At 42.6% G+C, this 16,678-nt stretch overlaps 1 protein-coding gene and 1 non-coding gene across 2 annotated transcripts in view; both read right to left on the bottom strand.

Annotated features, from left to right (window-relative positions):
* Nucleotides 1–16,678, bottom strand: part of SLC3A2 (solute carrier family 3 member 2) — a 31,391-nt gene that overhangs the window by 7,282 nt on the left and 7,431 nt on the right. The window lies entirely within an intron of this gene.
* On the bottom strand, nucleotides 11,830–12,015 carry LOC138427377 (U2 spliceosomal RNA). The gene has a single exon (XR_011251981.1). It is a non-coding gene; the product is annotated as a U2 spliceosomal RNA (small nuclear RNA).

The following is a 16,678-nucleotide window of genomic DNA, read 5'->3' as shown; positions in this document are numbered from 1 at the left end:
GACTCTTTAAGACCCCATGGACTGCAGCGTGCCAGGCTCCCCTGTCCTTCACTACCTTTAGCTCAAATTCATGTCCATTGAGTCAGTGATGCCACCCAACCGTCTCCTCTGTCGCCCCTTCTCCTCCTGCCTTCAATCTTTCCCAGCATCAGAGTTTTCCAGTGAGTCGGCTCTTCGCATCAAGTGGCCCAAGTATTGCAAAGACCTTGAAGACCACCCAACTTCTCCCCACAGAGGACCCTGAATTGACAGTGAGACAAGGGTCAGCCAGACATCAACACCATGAGGTGCCAACACTCTCAGGAACTTCTTGTTCCTAAGCAGCACCAGCTGGGTTATTTTCAGAGAGGACCTGAAGGAAGTTAAGTTCTTTCTCCCTCTCCCACCTGGGCTGGAAGCCAAGATAGCTGTGTATTTGGAAGAAAACAGAAGCCAAGATCTGAAGAAATAGAAGAGGTACCAAAGGAGAGCCGAGGCCATGAAAAAACTCACCCTCTGCCCTTCCCCTTCATTCCTCTCCCCTCTTCATACCAGACTCATCCCCATCCCCCACCCCAAGCAAGCAGGTAGAGGCTGGAGTTCAGACCTGTGCTCAATGATGACAGCAAGTCCAAGGTGCCCTGGCCATATGCCAAGTAAGTGCCAACCAGACTGAACAGACTATCTCCAACATGAAAGCTCAAAGTTAAGAACTGTGGGGTCAGACACTCTCTTTGAGATGTTTCAACATAACACTCCCATACATACACACAGTATCTGACTCACAGTCCCCCACAGCTCCAGAAAGATGAAACCAATCCCCTCCTGCATTCCGCAAGGAAGCTAACAACTTGCCTCCCCAAGTTTATCACCCACCACACCCGTCACAGGGACCACCCTCCAACAACATCAGCCTTCAACACCTGTTAGTCCTGCCACATAACCAGCTGCCAGGCCTCTGCATCTTTGTGCACGTCATCCCCTATGTGTTTTGACGTTCCTTTTCTGCCTCATAACCTCCAATTCATTCCAGACCTAGTTCAAATGATAGCTTCTCTCAAATCCCCAGAAAGAATTACTTTCCATCCACTATGCACCTGTCTCTTCCTGGGCTGGAAGAGATCACATCCTGTTTGCTTATTACTTTTCCTTGTCTGAGTGTCAGCACTTCAAGACAAGTGGCAGAGCCTTGTGCTACTTGTTGATGAACCTGCCTGCTCAGACGTAGGCACTTTATAGTGAAGTGAAGTCACTCAGTCTTGTCCGACTCTTGGCGACCCCGTGGACTGTAGCCCACCACACTCCTCTGTCCATGGGATTTTCCAGGCAAGAGTACTGAAGTGGGTTGCCATTTCCTTCTCCAGAGGATCTTCCCAACCCAGGGATCGAACCCAGGTCTCCCACATTGTAAGCAAGACACTTTACAGTCTGAGCCACCAGGGAAGTCCTATGCACTTTATAAGTGTGCGGTAAATAAGTGGATGAACTGTTACCATTAAAACCCAGTATTTCCCTTCTTAGAAGCAATTCAACAAAAGCAGCATGTATTTGAAAAAAAACGTGCACCTCAGTGTTCACAGCAGCATTTACAACTGTAAAAATATGGAAGGTGTCCTTCAACAGACAAATGGATAAAAGATGATATAGTGTATGGAATCCTCCTTAGCCTCAAGAAAAAAGGGACTTTTGCCATTTGCAGTAACATAGATGGACTCTGCGGGCATTATCCTCAGTGAAATAACTCAGACAGAAAGAGAGATGCTGTATGATATCACCTATATGTGGAGTCTAAAAAAATACAACAAACTAGTAGATATAACAAAAAAGAAGCAGACTTGAATACAGAAAACAAACGAGTGGTTACCAGTGTGTGTGTGTGTGGGGGGGGGGGGGGGGGTGAGAGACCAGGAGGTACAAACTATTGGATATAAAATAGGCTCAAGGATGTATATAACGTGGGGAATATAGCCAATATTTGGTAATAACTGTAAAGGGAAGGTAACATTTTAAATTGTGTTTAAATTTTCTTAATTTAAAAAAGGCAGAAAAAAAAGTAGTATGTGAAGATAAAGGGATAAAGTGAAAAGGAATTTAAACAACATTGTGTGGTATCAAGAGGAAGCTGTTTATGCAGGAAAACAAGCCAAGACTTGTAACTGTTCAACCAAATAAAACCAAGTAATAAATCTGGTTGAAGGGGAGGACAAAAAAAGCAACAGAGCAAGATAGCAGAGAAAGAGGGCTGAAGGTGGCTAGAGATCCTCCGATCCTAGTGTATGTTGCTAAATACAGAACTTAATATTTACTACAGAATTCAAAGTATATAATTTGTTCAAGAATTTAGCCTTCAAGAGAAGCAAGGAAAAAAGTAGTTCAGAGTCTGGAGCCAAATTAAAAAAAAAAAAAAAGAAAGAAAGAAATGAAGACAGTTTGAGAGACCTTGGGGACAATATCAAACATAGAGAGAAAGGGGCAGAGAACATTTATGAAGACATAATAGCTGAAAACTTCCCTAACCTGGGAAATGAAATAGACATCCAAGTACAGGAATCACAGAGAGTCCCAAACAGGATTAACCCAAAGAGGACCATACCACACTGTAATTAATACAGCAAAAGTTAAAGAGAGAATAATAAGTGCATCAAGGGAAAAGCAACAAGTTAAAAAAAAAAAAAAGTCTGGAGCCAATAAGGACAGATTAATGAGGTCATTAAAGTCTTCAGGACTTTACACTCATTCAAGTAAATGGTGGGGGCGGGCAGGGCGGTTGGGGCCCTGAAGTTCAGAGGGCCAAGTCCACAGAGAAAGTTCCTTTCTAATCCCTTGTTGCAAAAATTCATGTCCCATGTTTCCCAACAGGTGAGGATTACTTGATCTTAGCCAAAGATGGCAGTTTTCCCCCCTCAGTTCAGTTCAGTCGCTCAGTCGTGTCCAACTCTTTGCAACCCTATGAATTGCAGCACACCAGGCCTCCCTGTCCATCACCAACTCCCGGAGTTCACTCAGACTCACGTCCATTGAGTCGGTGATGCCATCCAGCCATCTCATCCTCTGTCGTCCCCTTCTCCTCCTGTCCCCAATCCCTCCCAGCATCAGAGTCTTTTCCAATGAGTCAACTCTTCACATGAGGTGGCCCAAGTACTGGAGTTTCAGCTTTAGCATCATTCCTTCCAAAGAACACCCGGGACTGATCTCCTTTAGAATGGACTGGTTGGATCTCCTTGCAGTCCAAGGGACTCTCAAGAGTCATCTCCAACACCACAGTTCAAAAGCGTCAATTTTTCGGCTCAGCTTTCTTCACAGTCCAACTCTCATATCCATACATGACTACTGGAAAAACCATAGCCTTAACTAGACGGACCTTTTGTTGGCAAAGTACTGTCTCTGCTTTTCAATATGCTATCTAGGTTGGTCTTAACTTTCCTTCCAAGGAGTAAGCGTCTTTTAATTTCATAGCTGCAGTCACCATCTGCAGTGATTTTGGAGCCCAAGAAAATAAAGTCTGACACTGTTTCCACTGTTTCCCCATCTATTTCCCATGAAGTGATGGGATGGGATGCCATGATCTTAGTTTTCTGAACATTGAGCTTTAAGCCAACTTTTTCACTCTCCTCTTCCACTTTCATCAAGAGGCTTTTTAGCTCCTCTTCACTTTCTGCCATAAGGGTGGTGTCATCTGCATATCTGAGGTTATTGATATTTCTCCTGGCAATCTTGATTCCAGCTTGTGTTTCTTCCAGTCCAGCGTTTCTCATGATGTACTCTGCATAGAAGTTAAATAAGCAGGGTGACAATATACAGCCTTGATGTACTCCTTTTCCTATTTGGAACCAGTCTGTTGTTCCATGTCCAGTTCTAACTGTTGCTTCCTGACCGGCATACAGATTTCTCAAGAGGCAGGTCAGGTGGTCTGGTATTCCCATCTCTTTCTGAATTTTCCACAGTTTAATGTGATCCACACAATCAAAGGCTTCGGCATAGTCAATAAAGCAGAAATAGATGTTTTTCTGGAACTCTCTTGCTTTTTCCATGATCCAGCAGATGTTGGCAATTTGATCTCTTCCAGTGTCTTTAAAAGAAAAAAGATTTCCAAAAACAGAGCAAAGATGGGAAGATAGTTAGAAACTCAGGAAACTGTCCAACAGACTCTGCAACACTGCCAAAGCTGAAGGTATAATTTCAAAGACCCAGAAAAAAAGCATCCAGGCTCTGCCTCTAAACTACCCATCAGCCTTGAGGAGTTTAGCCAAATTCGAAAACTGGATGATGGCTAAAGTCAAGGAACTTAGCGCTTGGAAGTCAAAGTGCTGCCGAGATGAAAGCAGAGAGAGAACGTGACCCCAACCAAAGGGACCCACTTGGCAGCTGTTATTAGAAGAAGCAGTGTTGGAATATTATTTGTTATTACAAATCCTGCAGGAGGGACACTGGCTGGTGAAGAGAACTGTCAGAGTTGTCTTACTAAAGGGTGAGGAATGTGAGTCTGGATAAAAGCCAGAAAGAGTAAAGGAGAAACAACCAAAGCCTTCTCGTTGCAGAAGAGAAATGAATGCACCATCTGCAAAGTATCTCATAATCAAATTAACTGAACAACACTGAAGCAAGTCACTCTCTCTAATGCAACCAAATATTAAAAGAGAAACACCAGAGATACAGCAGATCAATTTATGGACGAGACAGAGAAGTTATTACTCTTGGATAGATGACATCAGATAGTCAACTGATTAGAGACATAATACTGAACTCATCAAAAGGCTAACTGGTAATAAGAGATTAACTGATTCCCTAAATGAACACTGAAGCACGCCAACCTCAGCTCCTTCTGCAGTCCTGGTCACACAGTACTGGTGGGTGTTGTCAGTTTCCCCATCTCCTGTGCGCTTCAAAACTATCTATCATCACAGTCCTTGAAAGGAAGTCACTAAGTGCGGCCACAGGCAAGGGCTATGAAGTTACACTCTGCCTCCCAGAGGGAGGCGTACCTTCATAAATTATTTCATTTCTCTCTTCCCTCTCATATATTTATTTATCTATTCCTTTATTCATATCAGTATGGATTCTTGGATACTTATTTTATACTTTGGGTTAGAATCCAACACTGTACTGCTTTCTTGCTCTGATTATTCCAGCTTTTGCCACTGGGAGCTCTCTCACTTTGGCCATTGCGTCCTTTTAATACATGCCTCTTCCCCTCCTTCTTCTCTTTTTTTTTTTTCCCCAGCATTTTACTTTCTGGCACTATAAGATGCTTCAGGTTCATCTTGTATATTCTCTAGGGCCCCAGCCTGAGAAATAGCATTTCTCCAAAGAGCCATAGTCCCTTTTATTGGAGAACAGTATTAGAAGTCAAGATATGGGCACTCAGGCATCATTTGAGGAATGAAAGTTATCCATCAAAAATATGTCTTGGGAATTCCCTGGCAGTTCAGTGGTTAGGACTCCTTGCTTTCACTGCTGAGGGAGTGAGTTCAATCCCTGGTCAGAAACTAAGATCCCACAAGCCGCATGGCATGGCCAAATAAATAATTAAATAATTTATATATATATATTTTTTTTTTTTCTTGTATACTCCACTTTTTTGGGAGATGGTTGGTGTCCAATTTTTAAAATCTGTCCTTACTTCAAGGCCTGAAAGATATTCATCTATACTTTCTACAATAAAAAAGGCTTTATTTTTGACATTTCAATCCTCAATCCATCTTTAATTGATGTTTACTTATGGCATAAGGTAGGGAAGTAATCTCATATTTTTTCCAGATGGATAACTATAATGTGATGAAAATGCATCCATAGTACTACTACCCTGGTGGTACAGTGGACAGGAATCCGCCTGCCAATGCAGGGGACATGGGTTTGATCCCTAGTCCAGAAAGATTCCACATGCCTTGGGGCAACTAACCCTGTGCGCCACAACTACTAAGCCAGTGAGCAACTATCACAGCACCTAGAGAAAGCCCAAGCAGAGCAATGAAGACCGCGTGCAGCCAAAAACACACGCACACATATCTATGTTTGACCTCTGCTCCTAGTTACTGACACGGAGCTCCCAACTCCCTTCGCATCTCCTGGGTGATAGGAATGCCTTTTGTTCTAATGAGGCCACTATTGATGGGCTCCTAGACAGCTTCAGGATCAGGGCTGGTTACCAGAAAGGCATACTGGAGTGATGAAACTCTCAGCCCCACTCCCCAACCTCTGGGAAGAGGAGAGGGGCTAGAGACTGGATTAATCATCAATGGCCATGATTTAATCAACCGTACCTACGTAACAATATCTAATGATGATCACACCTACAGTTTCCGAGTTGGTGAACACATCAAGGTGCTGGCAGCGAGGCACCCACACCCCCACTCCTTGCACCTAGCCTTTTTCCCCAAGCTGTAGCCTTCATAATAAACTGGCAATAGTAAGTAAAATGTTGTACCTGACTCAGTCCCTCAAGGAACCCATTTACTCTTAAATCAACTAAATGACCCCCAAAATCTTTGTCAAATATTATGACCCACTAATTTTTAGTTAATTCTGTATTTCTAATTATCCATAATTAATCTGATCCTGTGATTCCCACAACCCCCTATAGCCTCTCCTCCTCAATCCCCCTGCTCAGTTATCACAGTTCAGTGAGTGACACAGCTATTCTTCCAGTCTTCTAGGCCAGAAGCACATGGGCAATTTTCTTGGCTCTTATATCTTCCCATCCTCCCTGTCCAGCTAGATGCTAGTATAAACTCTGTAGCCTGATTAATATAGGTACAATATCTCCACTTAGGAAACACATATACACACACACAAGCTTCTGCTGCATGCTATCATGAAACTCTCTAAACAAACTGGAAATGGTTCCAAGTCTCCATCCAGACTTAAAATGTGCCAGTTCTTGCTCCTGTATTCAGTATTTCAAATGTCTTATAAATGTATTTATACAAATATATTTACATAAGCAATATTAATAAATGTATTAATAAACCAAACTCTCAAGCACTTTTGATTTTCACAGACATTCAACATGGCTAAATGTTACCAGAGCTTTCCAGCAATACAATCCTAAAGACACATAATGAGGCATTGGGATCTTTGATTTCAATGTTCACTTTCGAACATAAACTCTTCCTTCATTCCCTCAAAGCAAGTAACTCAGTATTTGAATAGTTCCGCCCACATCTGCCCCTGCTCCTACCTATGCTCCTTTTTGGGTCAGTTATAGGAAAAATCTTAGGGCTCCATAGAGGGAAACAGGTACCTAACTAACATTTTAAAATGTTTTTATATTTAATAAGGTGAAAAGGGGTATATAATGTTGAGAAGTAGACATTTAGGGACAAGTATTAATAATGGAAACCTGAATTTAAACTAGCTCCTTACACTGCAACTAAATTGGTTAATTTCAACAACACTCTGTAAAATAATTTGAACTACAGAGAAATTAAAAACAAACTAAAACACATCACTAAGAAGGGAAACCCTCTTTTCTAATTAAAATAGAAACTGTTGCACTAATGAAATGCTAGCTAGAATGTAACCAGTCTGAGAAAGGAAATAAACTTTTTCCTTGAAGAACCACATACTTCTAGGATAAGAACAAAAGAATAAACATCTACAGTCACCTGATCACCACAGCCTGATTATCAGTTTCTTAACCATTGTTAAGTCCCCAATGACATGTTCCCAGAGGTGCTGTAATACCAGGCTGTGATACTGAGATACACATTTGGGACTTCTCTGGTGGTCCACTGGTTAAGACTCTGAGCTTCCACTGCAAGAGGGCAGCAGGCACAGGTTCAATCTCTGATCAGGGAATTAAGATCCCACATGCTGTGTGGACCAAATACATATTTGGTCTTCAGTCCTCTTTCCTGGCACCAGAGCTTCTAAAATCTTTGGAATCTCTAGAATAAAGAGTGGAAATGTCAGCCTCATCCCTCACTCTCCAGAGAGGGTAGAGGAGCTGAAGCCTGATTAATCATCAATAGCCAATGATCATGCCTATATAATGTAAAAGTCGCTCAGTCATGTCCGACTCTTTTGTGACCCCATGGACTGTAGCCTGCCAGGCTACTCTGTCCGTGGGATTTCCCAGGCAAGAATACTGAAGTCGGTTGCCATTTCCTTCTCCAAGTTGCCATATATACTAGCAATGAAAACTAAGAGACCTAAGATTAAATCTAACAATGAATAGATGACTTCTTTATGAAGGAATTTCAAATTCTGAAAGATGATGCTGTGAAAGTGCTGCACTCAATATGCCAGCAAATTTGGAAAACTCAGCAGTGGCCACAGGACTGGAAAAGGTCAGTTTTCATTCCAATCCCAAAGAAAGGCAATGCCAAAGAATGCTCAAACTACCGCACAATTGCCCTCATCTCACATGCTAGTAAAGTAATGCTCAAAATTCTCCAAGACAGGATTCAGCAATATGTGAACCGTGAACTTCCTGATGTTCAAGCTGGTTTTAGAAAAGGCAGAGGAACCAGAGATCAAATTGCCAACATCCGCTGGATCATTGAAAAAGCAAGAGAGTTCCAGAAAAACATCTATCTCTGCTTTATTGACTATGCCAAAGCCTTTGACTGTGTGGATCACAATAAACTGTGGAAAATTCAGAAAGAGATGGGAATACCAGAGCACCTGACCTGCCTCTTGAGAAATCTGTATGCAGGTCAGGAAGCAACAGTTAGAACTGGACATGGAACAACAGACTGGTTCCAAATAGGAAAAGGAGTATGTCAAGGCTGTATATTGTCACCCTACTTATTTAACTTCTATGCAGAATACATCGTGAGAAATGCTGAACTGGAAGAAACACAAGCTGGAATCAAGATTGCCGGGAGAAATATCAATAACCTCAGATATGCAGATGACACCACCCTTATGGCAGAAAGTGAAGAGGAACTAAAAAGCCTCTTGATGAAAGTTAAAGTGGAGAGTGAAAAAGTTGGCCTAAAGCTCAACATTCAGAAAACGAAGATCATGGCATCTGATCCCATCACTGCATGGGAAATAGATGGGGAAACAGTGGAAACAGTGTCAGACTTTATTTTTGGGGGCCCCAAAATCACTGCAGATGGTGACTGCAGCCATGAAATTAAAAGACGCTTACTCCCTGGAAGAAAAGTTATGACCAACCTAGATAGTATATTCAGAAGCAGAGACATTACTTTGCCGACTAAGGTCCATCTAGTCAAGGCTATGGTTTTTCCTGTGGTCATGTATGGATGTGAGTTGGACTATGAAGAAGGCTGAGTGCCAAAGAATTGATGCTTTTGAACTGTGGTGTTGGAGAAGACTCTTGAGAGTCCCTTGGACTGCAAGGAGATCCAACCAGTCCATTCTAAAGGAGATCAACCCTGGGATTTCTTTGGAAGGAATGATGCTAAAGCTGAAACTCCAGTACCCTGGCCACCTCATGTGAAGAGTTGACTCATTGGAAAAGACTCTGATGCTGGGAGGGATTGGGGGCAGGAGGAGAAGGGGATGACAGAGGATGAGATGGCTGGGTGGCATCACTGACTCGATGGACGTTGAGTCTGAGTGAACTCCGGGAGTTGGTGATGGACAGGGAGGCCTGGCGTGCTGCAATTCATGGGGTCGCAAAGAGTTGGACACGACTGAGCGACTGAACTGAACTGAACTTATGAAGGAAAAGATAATATCCTACAGAAACACACTCAAACAAAAATAATGAGAACCTAGTATCTGCCAGGCACTTTTCTATGAGCTGGGGTGGTAGCAAGGAAAAAGAGCCTGCTTTCATGAAGTTTAATTTCACTAAGTGAAAGAAAGAAAATTAAAGAATAAATACTCAAACACATGTAACATGTTAAATGATTACAAGTGCTGTGAAAAGGCAGAGTACGATGAGAAGGAGATTACTTGATTCAGGGAAGGCATCTCTGATGAGGTGATATCTGAGCAAAGACCCAAAGAGGTAAAGGAACAAGGGAGCTTTCTAAAAGAAAGTTTTCTAGGTGAGGGAATAATAGCAAGTGTAAAGACCAAAAGGAGAAACGTCTTATATTTGTAAACAGAAAGATCTGATGTCATAAAGAAATTAATGCTCCCTGATGAAATAAAATTTTAAGGCACGATAAAAAAAGTTCACATAAAATTCTCCCCGGCCGCTTTAGCCACTGCCCCCTCCCCTCTGGGGTGCATTGTGCATCTGCATCAACCAGATCCCCTTAGAAGACACAGCAATGCCTACTTGCAAAAACAAACAAAAGCAACTTCCTCCTGGCACCAGGAAGGTAGCTCCTTAGAAAATAACATTCCGTTCTCAATTCTGTAAGGGGTCACAACAACTCAGAGCTCGCCTTGCTGGACTATGTTACTTTGATGTATGACCCTTTGTCTCAAAAATTTCTATAACTCTGTTTTGACCTCTACCAGGAGGACAGTTCTCAGAGCTCTCAGAAAGATTGTCTCCTGGGTTATAATCCTCCAGCTGACTCAAAGAAAATTTTCCAGTTTTTTTCTTAGATTGACTACTGATTAATTTTTTTCATCAACATCCCCAGACAGTCTATCAATCCACTGCAATTCCAATACAAATCTTAATATCCATGTTTGGGAACTTCATGATTCTTTAACACATGTGTAAGAGAAAAGGGCCAAAAACAGTAAAGATATATTTTTTTTAAGTAATACTTTTGAAGACAAATCCTACCATATATTAAGCATGTTATATTCCTAAGTAATAACAGTAGCATGCCAAAGTAATAATCATAGCATGAAATAGCCAAAGGGATGGACAAATGGACCAACAGAACAGAATATGAAACCTGAAAGAAACTCATGCATATCTGAAACCTTAATATATGCAAGGATAATATTACAACCACTGGAGGAAAGAATAGCCATTCACCAAATGGCACTGAAAAAATAAAATATGGTGACTACTTAAAAGTAAACACAATAATATATTCCAAGTGGTTAAAAGACCTAAATATGAAAAACAAATATTTTAAATTTTTAGAAAAAAATGAGAGTATCTTTCTGGTTTTCAAGGTAAGGAAGGAGTTCTTAAACAAGACACAAAAGCACAAACCATTAAGAAAAGAACTAATAAATTCTACAAGAAAAATCTGTGCATCACAAGAGACCGTAACAAACTGAAAAGACAAGCCAGAAAAGGGACAAGACATAGTATCTGAAACTAATAAGACAACAGTCTTGTATGAAACATAAAGTCCCACTGAAAACCAGTGAGGAAAAAGGCAACAATTCAGCAGGAAAAACAATTTACAGACTAGGAACGGTAAGTTCACAAAATTGGATACACAAAAAATGGCCAGTGAACTCTTGACAGATTACGTATTAGTAGTCAATAAAATGCAAATTACAATCACAAAAAAATACAATTTTATGTCCATAGATTGGCAAAACATCTGATTGAACCAAGTGATGACAAGGACATGAAATTGCCTAAGTGGCAACATCAACTGGTATAATCACTCTAGGTGCGCAATGTACAAAAGCCTGTAGAACTGAAAAAACTCTTAGATATTACTTATCAACGGCACTCCTGGATTCATAACCCAGAGAAACTCTCATAAATGTGCAGAAAGCAACATACAAAGGATTTCACTGCAGTACTGATTATAGTAGTAAAAACTGAGAAACCTGTAAAAGGGTTTATCACTAGGGGACAAAATAGTGTGTAGAACATGTCTAGAGTATATAAAAAACTGAATTTTAAAGAGCTAGGGCACAAAAAAGGCAGGCAAAGTGTATCAAAAATATAATGTTAAAGAAAAGGGGGAAATAGTAGATTCACCTTAAAATTTTTTCTAAAAACTAAATGATACAAGAGTACCAACAGTCTCCTTTTTAATGATATCCTATCCCAAAAGAAAGAACCACACCATTCACAGAGGAACTGCAGCATCTGGTGGACATGGGGAATGGATAGAGCGAGCCTCGAGTTCATCTCCCTGTTCCAAAATTCCACTTAATAAAAGCATCCTCAGGTAGAGAATTTACGAGATATTAAATAGTATGAACAGATAATGATCTTCAGCCAAAACCCATAGAAACAACCTATAATTAAGATTCCGGAACCAACAAGGATCAATGTATAGCAACTATACTCAATATTTTATAATAACCTATATGGGAAAAGATTCTGAAAAGGATATATATATTTATATACATGTACGTGTGGTTGTAGTTGAATCATTGTGCTGTATACCTGAAACTAACTAACACAACACTATAAATCAACTATACTTCAATTGAAAAAAAAAAAAAAGATTCTCATCAGGCTTTGCTTCCCAAACTTCCATTCAAGGTCACAAATGCAACCTTAAAGATGTTCCTTTTAAAATTTCACAAATTTGGCTCTTCCAAAACCCAGTCTAATCCTTCTCTGGGAGAGCTTCCAACTGGCATATTCCTCCCCAGGGTTCAGGAAATAAGGAAATTCTGTTCCCAGATTGAATCTTTGCCCTATAGGTAAACATCCTCCTCCAAGCTCATTGCAGGGCACTGTGCATTTGCATATTCCTGCTGCTGCTGCTGCTGCTGCTAAGTCTCTTCAGTCGTGTCCGACTCTGTGCGACCCCATAGACAGCAGCCCACCAGGCTCCGCCATCCCTGGGATTCTCCAGGCAAGAACACTGGAGTGGGTTGCATTTAAACTGAAAGTGAAGTCGCTCGGTCATGTCTGACTCTTCGTGACCCCATGGACTGCAGCCTAATAGAGGCAGTGTCTCTTGCTGCCAGGAGAGGGCAGAGCTATTCCCAGAGCAGCTGCCATCCTCAGAAAGATCCTGTTGGAGGAAGCTGGTTTATAGCTCTGAAGTATTTCTTCTAACAACCTCTTCAGGAGCTTCATAACACAGGGCAGGTAAACACTGAGTTATAGTGACATGCTGAGAAAGATCGAGGGCTGGAGAAGGGGGTGACAGAGGATGAAATGGTCAGATAGCATCACTGACTCAACGGACTTGAATCTGAGCAAACTCCGGGAGAGACTGAAGGACGGGAAAGCCTGGCGTGCTGCAGTCCATGGGGTCTCAAAGAGTCAGACACAACTGAGTGATTCAACAACAACAGGATACATATAGCAAATGAAGGCATGGCAATGGATAAATTGTTCAAGGCAGAGTGAGAAAACAAGTGGATCCAGAACAGAACCCTGAGTGCAATGGGGTAAAAAGAATGGGAGGTAAGGAAGTCAGTGGAGTGGGGACAGAACAGTTTCAGAGGTTCCTAGTTTGTCTCTCCCAGACCAAAGGCTCAAGGTGGGGCCTTCCCTGGTGGTCCAGTGGTTAAGAATCTGCCCTGCAATGCAGGGGACACAGGTTCAATCGCTGGTTGAGGAACTAAGATCCCACATGCTGTGGAGCAACGAAGCCCATGCACAATTAGAGAATCCCTGTGCTGCCACGAAAAGTCCCACATGACGATCCTGTGTGATGCAACGAAGACCTGGTGCAGCCTAAATAAATCAATTAAAGAATCAATGTTGGGGGTTACTCCAACTCTTATCAGTCCCAGTAAACACTTGGGGACCAGGGATATGATGGATCACCAGGTAAGAATCCAAGGACTTCAGGGAAATGTCCTGGGATGCAGGACTTAACCCTGACAAGGATTCCAGTGGGTGGGGCAAAATCACTGTTTCGGTGGCTTATAGAAGCTTTGAGAAAGCAATGGCCTCTGCTGAGTGCAACAGGTATGCTTCAGTGGCCCTAACAGAGGGCAGAGGAAGCAATACAGAGGCTGAAGAAAGCAGACTTGCTGGAATGGATAGATTATGTGAGGCCAGAAGACCCATCAGAGAACTGTGTTCCAAGAAAGGGCCCAGGGGACACAACATTCGCCAAGGCCATCAGGAACGCACTACTGACAGGGGCATCAGTACCACCTGGAAGCTCAGTGGCGGTTCTCCTCTACAGTCCAGGAGGAAGTCACGGAGCTGACATCCTTCCTTCCCTCTCACCCCCATCAAGTAACAGTGAAGTGAAAGTCGCTCAGTCGTGTCCGACTCTTTGCGACGCCATGGACTGTATAGTCCATGGAATTCTCCAGGCCAGAATACTGGAGTGAGTAGCCTATCCCTTCACCAGGGGATCTTCCTGACTCAGGAATTGAACTGGGATCTTCTGCATTGCAGGTGGATTCTTTACCAACTGAGTTATCAGGGAAGGCCCATCAGGAGAGGAATTACAGAGGCACTGCTTAACTGCCAGAAGTCAGAAAGCGCTACTTATCATAAGGCTGGCAAGACTGGAGGGTTAGCCATGGGGCCTGGAACCCATCAGAGATAACTGTAGATATGATAAACAGTGGTATCCCTAGGCGGAAGCCAATGAGGGGGCTGCTGAATATCTACAACCTGCAGGGAGAAAGAAGAAAGGAGCACAAGGCTAAGGACGGTCACCAGAGGAAACAGTCAAAATCGCTTTCTTAGTTCCTGGGTCTGAGCCAATTTTCACAACCCAAACCCAGTTACTGAAGAGGTAACCGAGACCCTAGGGGAAGGAGCATGAAACTATGATTCTCCCAGTTCTTCCCAAAAAGGAACTCATCATCTGCTAAAAGAACTATACATTTGGAAAAGGAGGATATGCAAACATTTTGAGGATTTTAAACACAGGACCTGAACTGACACTGATGCCTTGAGGCCCAAAGCATCATCATTATTCCCATTAGAAGAGGTAATCTCCGCAGTCCCCAAGTGTTTAGTGGAACTGATATACTCAGGAGGAACCTCTACACTGGGTCCTTGGCCTACAAGAGAAGGGCTATCACAGTGGGAAAGGCAGAGTAAAAATCTCTGAAACTCCCCTACTCTTCAGCCATGATAGTAAGTAAAAAGAAATTACCATATCCTAGGGAGTAAGGAGAAAGGGACAGAGATTAGAGCCAGCATTAAAGACAGCAAGGATACGTGGATGTGATGCTTATCATAGCCACTCGTAGAACTGAAACTCCCATCTATACACCAGGTGACATGGTAAGTTGCCAACTTTGAGTGCAACTCAAGAATACGCAAGCGCATTGCAAGTCCAAGTTACAATGCCTGAAGCCTTGCCACTTGAACCATAACATCCAAGAGATCTATGGGGTTGGAAAAATACACACTGTGGAGCCTATGGCAGGCCCCAGTAGGCAAAACAGGTGGCTGAAATTCTAGAACAAGGTCAGGCTGTTCACAACAGAGAAATACATGCCTTTTGAGAAACAGCTCTTGGCATGTTATCGGAACACTTCATTATGAAACACTAAGTAACCAAGAACGGCCCCATTATGAGTTATATCAGACATGCTGCCATTATAAGTTGGACCTATGAAGTCAAAACATCAGACCAGACCAGCAGCAGTCTTTCAAAAAATGGAAATGGTACCTCCAGAATCAAGACTAAGCAGAACCAGGGGATACAGACAAACTGTATAAGCTGGTAGCCCAGACCTCTCGATATCCACCGTATTTGTAAAAGTGTCCCCACCCCTCGTGCAAAAGAACTCGCAGTCATCAGGAATGTCCTATATAACCTGCTAAAGGAGGAAGCAAAAGCTCAAGCATGATTTATAGACGGGTCAACTTATGAGTGCCAAGTGAAAATGATAGCGGCCACATTCAGAAGAGGCCTTGAAAGACAGTGGAGATAGAAAATCTGCCAGCTCTCCACCTGACGATCCACCTTGTGCAGGAGAAATGGCCCAAGGTGAGACTATATACACACTCTAGGTCAGTGGCCAATGGTCTGGTCCACCGATGAGAGGACTGGAAGGAAAAGGACTAGAAGATCAAAGGGTCTGAGGGCTGGGCTAGAGAATGGTGATGGACATATGAGAGAGTGTACAAAGCCAAAGACTTCTGCATCACACATTGTGAGTGAGTGAAGTCGCTCAGTTGTGTCCTACTCTTTGCGACCCCGTGGACTGTAGCCTACCAGGCTTCTCTGTCCATGGGATTCTCCAGGCAAGAATACTGGAGTGGGTTACTATTTCCTTCTCCAGGGGATCTTCCCGACCCAGGGATCAAACCCGGGTCTCCCACATTGGAGGCAGACGCTTCAACCTCTGAGCCACCAGGGAAGCCCACATTAGTGTCCACCAAAAAGAATCCACCACGAAAGAAAGAAACCACCAAACAGACAGAACGACTTGGCCTTCATCAGAAAGCATGCCAGGATTCAAACCCAGGCATTCTCTTAGCCAACACAATGATTTATAAAAAAAACACATAGGGACTTCCCTGGTGGTACAGTGGCTAAGACTCTGCACTGTTCAGTGCAGGGGGCCTGGGTGTGATTTCTCTGTGGTCAGTGAACTAAATCCTACATGCCATTACTAAAAAGAGCCCATGGGCTACCACTAACCTGGCTCAGCCTAATAAATAAAATAGGGGAAAAAAATGTGTAAACTCCTATTTATATTTCATCCTTTGAAATTTTTTCTACCTTTTCAAATAATTGATAATGTACATAAAATATAACTTACTCTAAAAATCTTCACATCGTAGGGGGTATCAGCTTTTTTGTTTGGGGGTTTGTTGGTTCTTTCCCCTGTACCACCCGGCTTTTGGGATCCTAGTTCGCCAACCGGAGGCTGGACCCAGGCCATCAGCAGCGAAAGTAGCTTTTTCTTAACTTACAGGAAAGAAACAATCAAAAAAGTTTGGTGACCACTGCTCTATTCTGCCATTACATAACTACTGTTGCTGCTGCTGCTGCTAAGTCGCTTCTGTCTT

This window comes from Ovis canadensis, chromosome 21 (assembly GCF_042477335.2).
Source record: "Ovis canadensis isolate MfBH-ARS-UI-01 breed Bighorn chromosome 21, ARS-UI_OviCan_v2, whole genome shotgun sequence".
Taxonomy (NCBI): domain Eukaryota; kingdom Metazoa; phylum Chordata; class Mammalia; order Artiodactyla; family Bovidae; genus Ovis; species Ovis canadensis.
The sequence above is the reverse complement of the archived record's forward strand: the minus strand, read 5'-3'. Positions and strand labels throughout refer to the sequence as shown.